The following is a 17,537-nucleotide window of genomic DNA, read 5'->3' on the forward strand; positions in this document are numbered from 1 at the left end:
TAGCAGCCACATACAGCATCATCCCTTTGCTTGTTGGATAATTCCTTCTAGCATCTACTGTACGTGCTCTCTTTCAGTCACCTTTTCTTTCCACTTGTGGACTTCAGTGAACAACAACAGCTGTCTGTGAGCAGGCGCAAAAAACCTCTCCAAGCCAAACCTTCATAACATAACCGCTAACTGCTACACAGCCTACATCCTTGTTACAACATTAACCTTATGGTCAACAAACTAGATCTAACTAACACGTTAGTAAACCCACAATCCAATCCAGCAGTTACACTGGCGGGCCTCGGCGGCAATACATTTATAAAACAGGAAGCTTGGAAGAGTTGCCGTGTTGGATAGCCTTAGCCAGCTAGCTAACATAAAAGCATTCCCCCCTGTCTGTTTTAGTCAGGTCCTTGAGTAGGTTAAAATAACTGAATTAGCTAAGTAAGTGAAAGGTAAACTAAGAAGAAAAAAATACAACGAAATGCTGCTGCTAGTCCTACATTTTTTTTTTTTTTTTCAAAACTGTTCCAACTGTTGTCTTTCTCCCTCTTTGAATCAACTACCCACCACATTTTATGCCCCGCAGTGCTAGCTAGCTGTAGCTTATGATTTCAGTACTATAATTATTCTCTCATCCTTTGATTGGATGGACAACAAGACCTCTGATACTGTAGGTTAGAGGACGTCTTCCAGAAGTTGTCATAATTACTGTGTAAGTCTATGTAATTCTCTACATTTTGTCATGAGGGGCTGCAAACATCTTGCTCTTTTAATGCTCAATTTCTTGTAATTCTCCACATTTTGTCAAATGTCAATTATTGTGATGTTATTGTGACGCTTGCGTCCCAACTAGAGCTCTGGAAATGCAAATGCGCTACGCTAAATGCTAATAGTATTAGTTAAAACTCAAACGTTCATTAAAATACACATGCAGGGTATCGAATTAAAGCTACACTCGTTGTGAATCCAGGCAACAAGTCAGATTTTTAAAATGCTTTTCGGCGACAGCATGAGAAGCTATTATCTGATAGCATGCACCAATACACTACAACACAAAAGCACAGCAGGGGACGTAAACAAAATAATTAGCATTTCGGCGTTACACAAACCGCACAATAAAATAGAAAACAGTCATTACCTTTCACCATCTTCTTTGTTGGCACTCCTAGATGTCCCATAAACACTATTGGGTCTTTATTTCGATTAAATCGGGCCATATAAAGCCAAGATATCGTTATATGTAGACTGTGTGATAAACAAAAAAAACAGCGATTTCACAACGTAACGTCATTTTTTAAAATTCAAAAAGTAGACGATAAACTTTCACAAAACACTTCGAAATACGTTTGTAATGCTACTTTAGGTATTAGTAAACGTTAATAAGCGATAAAAATCATCAGGAGGCGATGTAAAAATCATTAGCTGTCGTCTTGGAAAAAAATTCACGTGAGAGCTCTTCCAAATGATCTGGGCGGAGACTGGAGGTAAGTGGTTCCCCTGATTCGGTTCAACCAAGAATCAAAGATGATTCAATTCACAAGACTCTAGACAACATGGGGATGCTGTGGGAGTTGAATCCTCGGTCTTATCTAATTCGGCTCACTGTGAACAATTGCTGGAAGTGGCGCAAGGATATTTATTTCCATTTTCTGTGATCAGGTTTTCCTGCGCTTTCCGATGTAACGCACGTTATGTTATAGCCACAGTCGTGATTTAACCAGTTTTAAAAACGTCCGAGTGTTTCCTATCCACACATTCTAACCATATGAACGTACTATATTCCTGGCATGAGTAGCAGGGCGCTGAAATGTTGCGCGATTTTTAACAAAATGTTCAAAAAAGTAGAGGGTAGGAGCAACAGGTTAAGTGACTCAAACATTACAATAAAATCTATGAGCAACAAAAAAAAACACCTAAAAAACATCAGCTGAGACGTTATAAATAGCTCTCTGTAGTATGTAATGATTGAGATGGGCTAGTTGATGTGGACATTTCTCAGACGTTATAAATAGCCCTCTATAGTATGTAATGACTGAGATGGACTAGTTGATGTGGACATTTCTGACAGATTATAAATAGCCCTCTATAGTATGTAATGACTGAGATGGACTAGTTGATGTGGATATATCTGACAGATTATAAATAGCCCTCTATAGTATGTAATGACTGAGATGACAAAAGGAAAACTAATGATCCTCTACCTAATTTTGAAATTGCACCTTTATTATTTTTTGTATTTTTAATTTCACCTTTATTTAACCAGGTAGGCCAGTTGAGAACAAGTTCTCATTTACAACTGCGACCTGGCCAAGATAAATTACAGTGTGACAAAAACAACAACACAGAGTAACACATAGAATAAAGAAATGTACAGTTAATAATGCAATAGAAAAGTCTATATAGAGTGTGTGAAAAATAAGATTAGGGCCGGTAGGAAATAAATAGGCCATAGTGGCGAAATAATTACAATATAGCAATTAAACACTGGAATGATAGATGTGCAGAAGATTAATGAGCATGTAGAGATACTGGGGTGCAAAAGAGAAAAAGAAAGAAAAAAACAATACAGGGATGAGTTAGTTGGGTGGGCTATTTACAGATGGGCTATGTACAGATACAATGATCTGTAAGCTGCTCTGACAGCTGATGCTTAAAGTTAATGAGGGAGATATGAGTCTCCAGCTTCAGTGATTTTTGCAGTTCGTTCCAGTCATTGGCAGCCGAGAACTAGAAGGAAAGGCGGCCAAATGATGAATTGGCTTTGGGGGTGACCAGTGAAATATACCTGCTGGAGCGCGTGCTACAGGTGGTGCTGCTATGGTGACCAGTGAGCTGAGATAAGGCGGGGCTTTACCTAGCAAAAACCTGTAGATGACCTGGAGCCAGTGGGTTTGGCAACGAATATGAAACGAGGGCCAGTCAACAAAAGTATACAGGTCGCAGTGGTGGGTAGTATATGGAGCTTTGGTGACAAAACGGAGGGACTGTGATAGACTGCATCCAATTTGCTGAGTAGAGTGAAATTGCAGAGCGCCAAATTCAAATACAGAAATACTCATTATAAAAATTCAGAAAACATACAAGTATTTATATAGGTTTAAAGATTAACTTCTTGTAAATCCAACCATGGTGTCAGATTTCAAAAATGCTTTACGGCGAAAGCATACCTCATGATTATTTGAGATTTGAGAAACAGTAACCAGCCAAGTAGAAGAGTTACACAAGTCAGAAATAGAGATAAAATTAATCCCTTACCTATGATGATCTTCATATGGTTGCCCTCAGAAGACATTCATTTACTCAATAAATGTTTGTTTTGTTCGATAAAGTCTCTCTTTATATCCAAAAACCTCCGTTTTGTTTGAGCGTTTTCTTCAGTTATCCGCAGGCTCAAATACAGACATAAAAATCCAATTTGTATCCGTAGAGTTCATAGAAACTATGTTTACATTCAATCCTCAGGTTGTTTTTAGCCTAAATAATCAATAATATTTCAACCGGACAATAACGTTGTCAATATAAAAGGTAAACAAGAAAGGCACTCTCTCGGTCGCGCGCAAGAAAAAGCTCTGTGACACTGCAGGGTCCACTCATTCAGACTGCTCTTACTCCCTCATTTTTCAGAATACAAGACTGAAACAATTTCTAAAGACTGTTGACCATCTAGTGGAAGGCATATGAACTGCAATTTGAGTCCTAAGTCAATGGATACTGTAATGGCATTGAATGACAGGTTCTAGAGACTCCAGGTCAGAGGAGTGGGACATACAGGACTGTATGAGACAGGTTCTAGAGACTCCAGGTCTGTCAGGGTTTACCAGAATTGGACCCAGAAGCAGACCAGGACAAGGTGAGTATAAAGATGGTGAGTATTTATTAATCGATGAGAACGTGGAGGTAGATAGTTCCGGGTGGAGGAGCGGGCAGCGGAGGTGGGTTGATGGGAGTGGATAGGCAGATCCAATGGATAACAACACACTGGCGATGAGCAGACAGGGATGGGGTATGGGTTCCGGGTGAATGGTTCATGGCTAACGATCCGGCAGGGAATGGATGTCAGGTCAGAGCTTTTGAAGGGGAGAGGTGATGATCAGGACAGGTGTGCAGATTACTGATGGGATACAGGTGCGGGTGAACATTGACCTCCCAACAAGCTAATTCGCCCGGCAACCAGACAGGGTGCGTTCCAGGACACCGGAAACACACTCCAGGACAGAAACACAGGCAAACACAGACTCAGGAAGCGGGATTCGTGACAAGGTCAGAGGAGTGGGACATACAGGACTGTATGAGACAGGTTCTAGAGACTCCAGGTCAGAGGAGTGGGACATACAGGACTGTATGAGACAGGTTCTAGAGACTCCAGGCCAGAGGAGTGGGACACACAGGACTGTATGAGACAGGTTATAGAGACTCCAGGTCAGAGGAGTGGGACATACAGGACTGTATGAGACAGGTTCTAGAGACTCCAGGTCAGAGGCATGGGACATACAGGAATGTATGAGACAGGTTTTAGAGACTCCAGGTCAGAGGCATGGGACACACAGGAATGTATGAGACAGGTTTTAGAGACTCCAGGTCAGAGGAGTGGGACATACAGGACTGTATGAGACAGGTACTAGAGACTCCAGGCCAGAGGAGTGGGACATACAGGACTGTATGAGAGTATAACTAAAAACAGGAGCTAAGGAATAGTTTCAGATTAATACAGTAGTGTTTCAAAATGAAGGCCTGTCATCTCAGAGATTTCACAGTTTATAATGTGAATTTGAAAATGTAATATCCCTCATATTGTGGACTGGGCTGACCTACAACTACAGTAGCAGGCCAACACGTTCCCAGACATGTGTTGAGTCCAGGTAACGGACTAAACTGTCTAGTCTACATGCCCTAATCACCCCCTGTTTCTCCCCCAGGCCCTCCCTTCGCCCTTAGCCCTATGATGCTCTGCCAGACTGGCATCATTTTCATCACCCTGCCCTGTCAGCTGAGTGGTTGGCACAGCGATTGGACATAATGCTGGCTAAATGAGCTGAGTGGTTGGCACAGCGATTGGACATAATGGGGCGGCAGGGTAGCCTAGTGGTTAGAGCGTTGGACAACAGCAATACCGGAAGGTTGCAAGGAGGGGGGTCAAATATTTCCCTGAGCTGACAAGGTACAAAAATAAACTGATAAATTAACAGTTCTGCCCCTTGAAAATAAGAACTAGTTGTTCTTAAAATAGCTGGCATTCTTGCCTTTTTTTGTTAATCGTTAATAAATAATAGGTAAATAATGCTGGCTAAATGAGATGATCCTGGGGCTCTGGTCTGGCACAAAGCCCCAGGACCAGCTTGGACATAATGCTGGCTAAATGAGCTGAGTGGTTATAGGCACTGCTGGATTGGACATAACTGCTGGCTAAATGAGCTGAGTGGTTTTTGGCACAGTGCTCAATTTGATTGGACATAATGCTGGCTAAATGAGCTGAGTGGTTGGCACTGCGATTGGACATAATGCTGGCTAAATGAGCTGAGTGGTTGGCACGGCGATTGGACATAATGCTGGCTAAATGAGCTGAGTGTGTGTTCCTGGCAACTGGACCTGGCCCTCCTTGTTGGCACCAGATGATCAGCAAACAGATTTGACATAATGCTGGCTAAATGAGCTGAGTGGTTGGCACGGCGATTGGACATAATGCTGGCTAAATGAGCTGAGTGGTTGGCACGGCGATTGGACATAATGCTGGCTAAATGAGCTAAGTGGTTGGCACAGCGATTGGACATAATGCTGGCTAAATGAGCTGAGTGGTTGGCACAGCGATTGGACATAATGCTGGCTAAATGAGCTGAGTGGTTGGCACAGCGATTGGACATAATGCTGGCTAAATGAGCTGAGTGCTGCTTCTCCTTGCCACGTCTCCATAACATCTGCCTCCCCCGGAGTCTGTAATTAGCACCTCACTGTGGAGCAACAGCCTGAATACTGAACACTCTGAGAGGTATAGGAAGGGAGGGGGGTCAGGGTTAATATTTCTCTCTCTCAAGCAAGTGAAATAGATAAGAAATACAATTGAAATAAACAACGATAAATTAACAGTATACATTAAAAGGAAAATAAATATGTTATATTTACACTGGTGCTTGTTCTTCACTAGTTGCACTTTTCTTGTGGCAAAATAGCCAAATGGCATTCTAGTTTGCACAGTTTTTTTGTTAATCGTTTCCAATGTGTCAAATAATAATATTTTAGTGTTCTCATGATTTGGTTGGGTCTAAATGTGTTGCTATCCTGGGGCTCTGTGGGGTCTGTTTGTGTTCGTGAACAAAGCCCCAGGACCAGCTTGCTTCAGGGGACTCTTCTCCATGTTCATCTCTCTGTAGGTGATGGCTTTGTTATGGAAGGTTTGGGAATCACTTCCTTTTAGGTGGTTATAGAATTAAACGTCTCTTTTCTGGATTTTGATAATTAGCGGGTATCAGCCTAACTCTGCTCGGCATGCATTATTTGGTGTTTAATGTTGTACACAGGGGATGCTTTTGAAGAATTCTGCGTGCAGTGTCTCAATTTGGTGTTTGTCCCATTTTGTAAATTATTGGTTGGTGAGCGGACCACATACCCCAACCATAAATTATTTCTAGCCAGATCCTAATTGGGATGTCCAATTTGTTCCTTTTGATGGCACAGATGCCCCTTCTTGTCTTGTCTCTCAGATCGTTCACAGCTTTTGGAAGTTACCTGTTGTGCTGATGTTAAGGCCGAGGTATGTGCCGTTTTTTGTGTGCTCTAGGGCAACAGTGTCTAGATGGAATTTGTATTTGTGTTCCTGGCAACTGGACCTTTTTTGGAACCTCATTATTTTTGTCTTACTGAGAATTACTGTTTGGGCCCAGGTCTGACAGAATCTGTGCAGAATATATAGGTGCTGCTGTTGGCCCTCCTTGATTAGGGAGAGAAGCACCAGATGATCAGCAAACAGAAGACATTTGATTCTAGTAGGGTGAGACCGGGTTCTGCAGACTGTTCTAGTAACCTTGCTAATTCATTTATATATACATATATATATATATATATATATGTGTGTGTGTGTGTGTGTGTGTGTGTGTGTGTGTGTGTGTGTGTGTGTGTGTGTGTGTGTGTGTGTTGAAGAGGATGGGGCTTAAACTGCATCCCTGTCTAACCCCACAGCCCTGGGGTCTCTCTTTCTCTCTCAATTTCAAACAGCCTTCATTGGCATGGGAAAGTCTCTCTGGCTAACAAACATTCCACTGTGAGTCAATAACTTCCGGAGACACCTGAAACCCCACCTCTTTAAGGAATACCTAAAAAAGTGACTGATGCTCTTAGTAAATATTTAGATGCAACTGTTAAACTCACAGTGGAATGTAGATTGTATTTACTAAGAGCATCAGCCAGTTTTCCTCAGGGATCAATGTCAGTGTCATGCTCTGAGCAGAGACATGCAACCATCTCCGTTTTCTGCTCCAGTCTTTCTAACTGAAGACAAAGCATATCTTAAACATGTGCTTTGAAATCACCCCTACTTGTTTTTGTTTGTTTTATGTGTCTGAGTGAATTCTCAAGTCACTTTCCCTCCAGCTTCAAGTAGTCCTTTGTCTTATGCTGTGACTACTACTGGGCTCAGAACCAAGTTCCAACGTGCCAAAGGGATTGTGTTCTCATTCAACTCCTTATCCATATGTAGAAGCAGTCATATCCATAATAATTATACACTCTGACAAGCAAAAATATGTCATGGCCAGGGGGCTAAACTCACTGAGAGCTGTGGAAGGGGGATCCCAGATACAGTACTGCTATTATGCAGAGATAGCAAAAAGAAGAGGAGAAGACAGGAGGAGAAGAGAGGAGGAGAGGATGAGCGGAAAGGAGGAGAGGAGGAAAGGACAAGAGGATGAGAGGATGAGAGGAGAGGAGAGGGGAGGACGAGATTAAAGGACAGGAGAAAAGAGAGCGGAAGAGTGGAGAGGATGAGAGGAGGAAAGGACAAGAGGATGAGAGGAGAGGAAATTATTAAAGGAGAGGAGAGGAGAGGTGGACATTACAAAAAGAAAACCAGCCCCGTCGCGGACCAGGATGTCTTGCTCCCAGACAGACTAAACAACTTCTTTGCTCGCTTTGAAGACAATACAGTGCCACTGACACGGCCCGCTACCAAAACCTGCGGACTCTCCTTCACTGCAGCTGACGTGAGTAAAACATTTAAACGTGTTAACCCTCGTAAGGCTGCAGGTCCAGACGGCATCCCCAGCCGCGTCCTCAGAGCATGCGCAGGCCAGCTGGCTGGTGTGTTCACAAACATATTCAAATAATCCTTATCACAGTCTGCTGTTCCCACATGCTTCAAGAGGGCCACCATTGTTCCTGTTCCCAAGAAAGCTAAGGTAACTGAGCTAAAGGACTACCGCCCCGTAGCACTCAGTTCCGTCATCATGAAGTGCTTTGGGAGACTAGTCAAGGACCATATCACCTCCACCTTACCTGACACCCTAGACACACTCCAATTTGCTTACCGCCCAATAGGTCCACAGACGACGCAATCGCAACCACACTGCACACTGCCCTAACCCATCTGGACAAGAGGAATACCTATGTGAGAATGCTGTTCATCGACTACAGTTCAGCATTTAACACCATAGTACCCTCCAAACTCGTCATCAAGCTCGAGACCCTGGGTCTCGACCACGCCCTGTGCAACTGGTTACTGAACTTCCTGATGGACCGCCCCCAGGTGGTGAGGGTAGGTAACAACATCTCCACCCCGCTGATCCTCAACACTGGGGACCCACAGGGGTGCGTTCTGAGCCCTCTCCTGTACTCCCTGTTCACCCACGACTGCGTGGCCATGCACGCCTCCAACTCAATCATCAAGTTTGCAGACGACACTACAGTGGTAGGCTTGATTACCAACAACGATGAGACGGCCTACAGGGAGGAGGTGAGGGCCCTCGGATTGTGGTGTCAGGAAAATAACCTCACACTCAACGTCAACAAAACAAAGGAAATGATCGTGGACTTCAGGAAACAGCAGAGAGAGCACCCCCCTATCCACATCGACGGGACAGCAGTGGAGAGGGTAGAAAGTTTTAAGTTCCTTGGCGTACACATCACGGACAAACTGAATTGGTCCACCCACACAGACAGCGTGGTGAAGAAGGCGCAGCAGCGCCTATTCAACCTCAGGAGGCTGAAGAAATTTGGCTTGTCACCAAAAGCACTCACACACTTTTACAGATGCACAATCGAGAGCATCCTTTCCGGCTGTATCACCGCCTGGTATGGCAACTGCTCCACCCACAACCGTAAGGCTTTCCAGTGGGTAGTGAGGACTGCACAACGCGCTACCGGGGGCAAATTACCTGCCCTCCAGGACACCTACACCACCTGATGTCACAGGAAGGCCATAAAGATCATCAAGGACAACAACCACCCGAGCCACTGCTTGTTCACTCCGCTATCATCCAGAAGGCGAGGTCAGTACAGGTGCATCAAAGCAGGGACAGAGAGACTGAAAAACAGCTTCTATCTCAAGGCCATCAGACTGTTAAACAGCCATCACTAACATTGAGTGGCTGCTGCCAACATACTGACTCAGCTCCAGCCACTTTAATAATGGAAAAATGTATTTAAAAAAATATATCACTAGCCACTTTAAACAATGCCACTTAATCTGTTTACACACCCTACTTTACTCATCACATATGTATATACCTTACTCGATACCATCTACTGTATCTTGCCTATGCCGTTCTGTACCATCACTCATTCATATATCTTTATGTACACATTCTTCATCCCTTTACACTTGTGTGTATAAAGTTAGTAGTTGTGAAATTATTAGGTTAGATTACTTGTTGGTTATTACTGCATTTTCAGAACTAGAAGCACAAGTATTTCACTACGCTCGCATTAACATCTGCTAACCATGTGTTTGTGACAAATAAAATGTCATTTGATTTGAGATGAAAGGAGAGGAGAGGAGAAGAGAGAAGGCGAGGAGATGAAAGGAGAGGAGATGAAAGTAGAGGAGAGGAGAGGAAAGAAGAGGAAAGAAGAGGAGAGGAGAGGAGAAAGTCAGACAGACAGCTCTATCTTCTCACTACCTGTGTATTTTGATTCAAATGAACTCAACCAGCAAACATGTAATGCTGCCACAGATCTGAACAAGCTGATCTTTTACAAGTGCTATTGAGTTTCTTACATTTCTAAGATTCAAAACAGATATGAATTATTCCGGCCTGCCCTCTACTGTGATGATGACATATGGAGGTGAATGGTGGAGGCACGTAGCTATACCTCTTTTTCTCCACATGGCTCAAACCTGGGAGATCTGCAGTTCTATGTATCGCCCCTGGCATCTATTTCATTTATTTCATCCTTTATTTAACTAGGCAAGTCAGTTAAGAACAAATTCTTATTTACTACAATGACGGCCTACCCCAGCAAAACCCTCCCTAAACCCGGACGACGCTGGGCCAATTGTGCGCCGCCCTATGGGACTCCCAATCAAGGCCGGGAGTCCCATAGTACACACAGAGAGATGCTTGACTGGCGAGAAAAGTGAATTTGTGCGAATTGCCGGAACCTACTAGATTTGATGTACCTAGAAACACATAATAGGGATCTACTAGATTTGATGTACCTAGAAACACATAATAGGGATCTACTAGATTTGATGTACCTAGAAACACATAATAGGGATCTACTATGTTTGATGTACCTAGAAACACATATAATAGGGATCTACTAGATTTGATGTACCTAGCAACACATATAATAGGGATCTACTAGATTTGATGTACCTAGCAACACATATAATAGGGATCTACTAGATTTGATGTACCTAGAAACACATATAACAGGGATCTACTAGATTTGATGTACCTAGCAACACATATAATAGGGATCTACTAGATTTAATGTACCTAGCAACACATATAATAGGGATCTACTATGTTTGATCTACTATATAATAGGTTTGATGTACCTAACACATATAATAGGGATCTATCACACATATAATACTAGGGATCTACTAGGTTTGATGTACCTAGCAACACATATAATAGGGATCTACTAGATTTGATGTACCTAGAAACACATAATAGGGATCTACTAGATTTGATGTACCTAGAAACACATAATAGGGATCTACTATGTTTGATGTACCTAGAAACACATATAATAGGGATCTACTAGATTTGATGTACCTAGCAACACATATAATAGGGATCTACTAGGTTTGATGTACCTAGCAACACATATAATAGGGATCTACTAGATTTGATGTACCTAGCAACACATATAATAGGGATCTACTAGATTTGATGTACCTAGCAACACATATAATAGGGATCTACTAGGTTTGATGTACCTAGCAACACATATAATAGGGATCTACTAGGTTTGATGTACCTAGCAACACATATAATAGGGATCTACTAGGTTTGATGTACCTAGCAACACATATAATAGGGATCTACTAGATTTGATGTACCTAGCATCACATATAATAGGGATCTACTAGATTTGATGTCCCTAGCATCACATATAATAGGGATCTACTAGGTTTGATGTACCTAGCAACACATATAATAGGGATCACTATTTGATGTACCTAATCTACTAGGTTTGATGTACCTAGCAACACATATAATAGGGATCTACTAGATTTGATGTACCTAGCATCACATATAATAGGGATCTACTAGATTTGATGTACCTAGCATCACATATAATAGGGATCTAATAGATTTGATGTTCATAATTGTGGATGTAGGGGCACACGGCCGAAAGAGCTATGGTGGAGTGTTTCAAGATAGTTATTTTGGGTCCAAACTGCTCCAGAAGACCCTGGATTTACTACAGCCAGCTGTCCTGCCGGGTTCCACAGCGCCAAGCCCTCAACGCCAAGTTTTCCTGGGAGATGTAGCTTCCCCCCTACATGAGAACCTCATGCGCCCTTATCCAGGTATGTTGATAATAGAATGTTGGAATCAATTTGACTTTTTCTGTATCTAATTTCCCTTGTTACTGCATACATACTTTATATGAAATCCATGTCTGTAATATGGCCATACATTTGGCAGAAGGTTAGGAAGTGCAGCTCAGTTTCCACCTCATTTTGTGGGCAGTGTGAAAAGAAACAAGGGCCTCAGTGGAGATGTCGTGGAAAGGCTGCTCCGGAAATGTTGCTGCTGGCTTGTTGGGCAGATGAAGCATGGGGTTTGTTGAAGGATGGGTTATGTTGTTGTATTTTCTATTGTATTCGAACTGTTACGAACCCCTTTGGCCCTGCAGTCTAGGGGGGATGGAAACGAGACCCGTAAATATATCTCATGCAAATCATAACAGTTTGAAGGAACAGTGAGAACTAATAACCACAGACAACCTAAACCTACCGTCAAACACTTAAGTTGAGGCTGAACTAGAAGCAGAAACTCGCATCACCCCTACAGATGACCAATCACGGATGAAGGGGCTTCGGCTTTCAAACTTCGGCTGGCACTAGAGAAAAAAAAAAAAACAACCGACAAAACCCTAACCGAACTTCAAAATGAACAAAAACATCACAAAATGACATCATAATATATGCTTGAACTGTACCGAACTGTTTCGGTTGGGAAGCATACGGCCGTCTTTACACCAGTCCCACACCCAACCCTATTCCCATCCTCAAGTACAACCCCATTCCCAACCCTACCTACCAAGCACAACCCTAAACCCCAACCAACACCCAGGTCCCTCCTCTTCCCACCACCTCCCCTCTTTTCCTCCACCGAACTACCCCAGACCGCCTTGTTAAAGTGTCTAGCTCCCTCAGACTCTGTGTGAAAATAATAAACACAAGTCTATTCAGGCTGATTCTAATTGATGTCAATCATTGGTTTGCTGCTCAGTGTGGTTGATGTTGATTTATTACATAAACACACACTGAAAAATCCCCTTATCCCTCCTTACTGCTATCTCTCCGAGAGTGAAGATCTGGGTTCAAATAATATTTAAAAAAAATTCAAATAATGTATGCTTCCTTGATTGAGTTTGTGTGGTGCAATGAAACCAGGAGCATAGACTTAAAAGTGCAGTCCCCAAGCATCTGGCACTCCATGCAGGCTAAAACAAACACCATGTATTTTGTTTTACAAAATACAAACACAAAAATGCTTTCAAATACTATTTGAACCCAGGACTGCTGAGAAGTTTTCTGTTGAGAGAGTTTGAATCTGGTTCAGAAAAGCAGAAAATTACACATGGCTGTGGAATAGCTGGAACTTTCTCTAGTGTGCTTGTCTGTCTCTTGGTAAATCATTATGTCTAATCTGTAAATAGCTGTGTTTGTTATGTATCTCAGAGCTGTTTGCCAGGTTAATGAAGACCGTATGGTTGGAGCCAGGAGGGAAAGAGTCTGTACGCGGGCAGAAATCTGGAAACACATTTGTGTTGTCCATTACTGTACTTATGTGACAAGGTGTCAAAATATAGGAAATTATTTGAATTGCGCTTTCAAATTGCTTTCAAGTCTTAAAATAATTGTTTTCCTACATTAATTTAAATTTTGTGAATGTCTCTAGGCAGGGTAGCCTAGTGGTTAGAGCGTTGGACTAGTAACCGAAAGGTTGCAAGTTCAAATCCCCGAGCTGACAAGGTACAAATCTGTCGTTCTGCCCCTGAACAGGCAGTTAACCCACTGTTCCTAGGCTGTCATTGAAAATAAGAATTTGTTCTTAACTGACCTGCCTAGTAAAATAAAGGTTAAAAAAATTAAGAAAATTCATGTGTAAGAATTGAAACACCAAATGAATCCCCAGCTCTCAGGTCTGAGGAGATAGGGCCATTTTGTGTGAGTTTATAAAGCCTACTGTACCTGGGAATGAGAGGACGGACAGACAGAGGTGGAAGCCTGCCACTAAGAGCTGATGCAATGGAACTCTCAGATCCTATGGACAGTTTCCCAGACCCAGGTTAAGCCTGGTCCCAGATCTGTTTTGCCAAGTCTATGTGACAATGACCATAGGAGTTAGCAAGACAGCACGGACACATCTGTTACCAGGCTAGGTTAAGTCTATATATTTCTGGAATGTAAAGGTAGTTCAAATGGAGATTCTCCTTTGAGCATGCTTTTCAAGTTCAGGAATAGACTAGGCTTCAATCTGGGTCTGGGAAACCAAACAGGCCCATACTGTACTGCAGCATGCTGATCACCTCAACCACAAGCAGGTATAGGGTGACATCTAGTGGAGACGGATGGAACAGCACTCTCTACAGCTCAAATGGGGTAATAGCTGAAACTGTATCTATTTTCAAAAAGGATACGCTATTGTCACCTGTCACTGGCAAACCTGTTGTAGTGCCTGTACTAACAGGGGATTCGATCCTAGTTATAGAGACCAAAATTGAATCAGCATTATGCACGAAGTTGTTACTGGGCTGTCTGCACCCCGGCCGTGATTTGGAGTCCCATTGGGCGGCGCACAATTGGCACAACATCGCCTAATCCCCTCAGGAGGCTGAAAAGATTCAGCATGGGCCCTCGGATCCTCAAAAAGATCTACAGCTGCACCACTGAGAGCATCTTGACTGGATGCATCACCGCTTGGTATGGCGATGTGCTTGGCCTCAATTTCCTTTCGTCCACGGTCAGCTCCTTTGTCTTGCTGATGTTGAGGAAGAGGTTGTTGTCCTGGCACCACACTGCCAGGTCTCTGACCTCCCTATAGACTGTCTCATCGTTGACGGTGATCAGGCCTACCACTGTAGTCTCGTCAGCAAACTTAATGATGGTGTTGGAGTCGTGTGCGGTCACTCTGTCATGAGTGAACAGGGAGTACAGGAGGGAACTAAGCACACACCACTGAGGGGCCCCCATGTTAAGGGTCAGTGCGGCAGATGTGTTGTTGTCTACCCTCACCACCTGTGGGCGGCCCGTCAGGAAGTCCAGAATTCAGTTGCAGAGGGAGGTGTTCAGTCCCTGGGTCCTTAGCTTAGTGATGACCAGCATTCTCACTTAGGTGCTCCTTCTGTCCAAGTGGCAAGGTCAGCGTGGAATCCAATAGAGATTGCTTAATTTGTGGATCTGTTGGGTGGTATGTGAATTAGAGTGGGTCTAGGGTTTCTGGGATGATGGTGTTGATGTGAGACATGACCAGCCTTTCCAAATATTTAATATAAGTGCTACGGGGAAGTAGTCATTTAGGCAGGTTATCTTGGTGTTCTTGGGCACAGGGACTATGATGGTCTGCTTGAAACATGTAGGTATTACAGACTCGTTCAGGGAGTGTTTGAAAATGTCAGTGAAGACACTTGCCAGTTGGGCAGCGCATGCTCTGAGTATGTGTCCTGATAATCCGTCTGTCCCTGCGCCCTTGTAAATGTTAACCTGTTTAAACCTGTCTTACATCGACTATTGACATCCAGAACAGGAGGAAAATAAGCAAATTAGTTTAGGCGCTACATGTCAGGAACCGAATAAGCACATTCGATTATACTAAATCCACACACTAATTTTAGTTAATGACCTGAAATTAGTGAATTCATCAAAATTCATCAAAATGACTCCAATCCCCCCCTCCAGGTTCTGTTCCAGACATGCCCGGTTCTGTTCTAGACATGCCTGGTTCTGTTCCAGACATGCCCGGTTCTGTTCTAGACATGCCCGGTTCTGTTCCAGACATGCTCGGTTCTGTTCCAGACATGCTCGGTTCTGTTCTAGACATGCCCGGTTCTGTTCCAGACATGCTCGGTTCTGTTCCAGACATGCTCGGTTCTGTTCCAGACATGCTCGGTTCTGTTCTAGACATGCCCGGTTCTGTTCCAGACATGCTCGGTTCTGTTCTAGACATGCCAGGTTCTGTTCCAGACATGCCAGGTTCTGTTCTAGACATGCCCGGTTCTGTTCTAGACATGCCCGGTTCTGTTCTAGACATTCCCGGTTCTGTTCCAGACATGCTCGGTTCTGTTCTAGACATTCCCGGTTCTGTTCTAGACATGCCCGGTTCTGTTCTAGACATGCCCGGTTCTGTTCTAGACATGCCCGGTTCTGTTCCAGACATGCTCGGTTCTGTTCTAGACTGTTCTAACCGCAGCCCGTCTGGTGTTCAACCTTCCCAAGTTCTCTCACGTCACCCCGCTCCTCCGCTCTCTCCACTGGCTTCCAGTTGAAGCTCGCATCCGCTACAAGACCATGGTGCTTGCCTTCGGAGCTGTGAGGGGAACGGAACCTCAGTACCTCCATGCTCTGATCAGGCCCTACACCCAAACAAGGGCACTGCGTTCATCCACCTCTGGCCTGCTCGCCTCCCTACCACTGAGGAAGTACAGTTCCCGCTCAGCACAGTCAAAACTGTTCGCTGCTCTGGCCCCCCAATGGTGGAACAAACTCCCTCACGACGCCAGGACAGCGGAGTCAATCACCACCTTCCGGAGACACCTGAAACCCCACCTCTTTCAGGAATACCTAGGATAGGATAAAGTAATCCTTCTCACCCCCCTTAAAAGATTTAGATGCACTATTGTAAAGTGGCTGTTCCACTGGATGTCTTAAGGTGAACGCACCAATTTGTAAGTCGCTCTGGATAAGAGCGTCTGCTAAATGACTTAAATGTAAATGTAAATGTTCTAGACATGCCAGCTTCTGTTCCAGACATTCCCGGTTCTGTTCCAGACATGCCAGGTTCTGTTCCAGACATGCCTGGTTCTGTTCCAGACATGCCCGGTTCTGTTCCAGATATGCTCGGTTCTGTTCTAGACATGCTCGGTTCTGTTCTAGACATGCCAGGTTCTGTTCTAGACATGCTCGGTTCTGTTCTAGACATGCCAGGTTCTGTTCCAGACATTCCCGGTTCTGTTCCAGACATGCCTGGTTCTGTTCCAGACATGCCAGGTTCTGTTCCAGACATGCCTGGTTCTGTTCCAGATATGCCCGGTTCTGTTCTAGACATGCTCGGTTCTGTTCCAGATATGCTCGGTTCTGTTCTAGACATGCTCGGTTCTGTTCCAGATATGCTCGGTTCTGTTCTAGACATGCTCGTTTCTATTCTAGATATGATCGGTTCTGTTCTAGACATGCCCGGTTCTGTTCTAGACATGCCCGGTTCTGTTCTAGACATGCCCGGTTCTGTTCTAGACATGCTCGGTTCTGTTCTAGACATGCTCGGTTCTGTTCTAGACATGCCAGGTTCTGTTCCAGACATGCCTGGTTCTGTTCCAGATATGCTCGGTTCTGTTCTAGACATGCTCGGTTCTGTTCTAGACATGCCAGGTTCTGTTCTAGACATGCTCGGTTCTGTTCTAGACATGCCAGGTTCTGTTCCAGACATTCCCGGTTCTGTTCCAGACATGCCTGGTTCTGTTCCAGACATGCCAGGTTCTGTTCCAGACATGCCTGGTTCTGTTCCAGATATGCCCGGTTCTGTTCTAGACATGCTCGGTTCTGTTCCAGATATGCTCGGTTCTGTTCTAGACATGCTCGGTTCTGTTCCAGATATGCTCGGTTCTGTTCTAGACATGCTCGTTTCTATTCTAGATATGCTCTGTTCTGTTCTAGA

This window comes from Oncorhynchus nerka, linkage group LG2, assembly GCF_034236695.1.
Source record: "Oncorhynchus nerka isolate Pitt River linkage group LG2, Oner_Uvic_2.0, whole genome shotgun sequence".
Lineage (NCBI taxonomy): Eukaryota > Metazoa > Chordata > Actinopteri > Salmoniformes > Salmonidae > Oncorhynchus > Oncorhynchus nerka.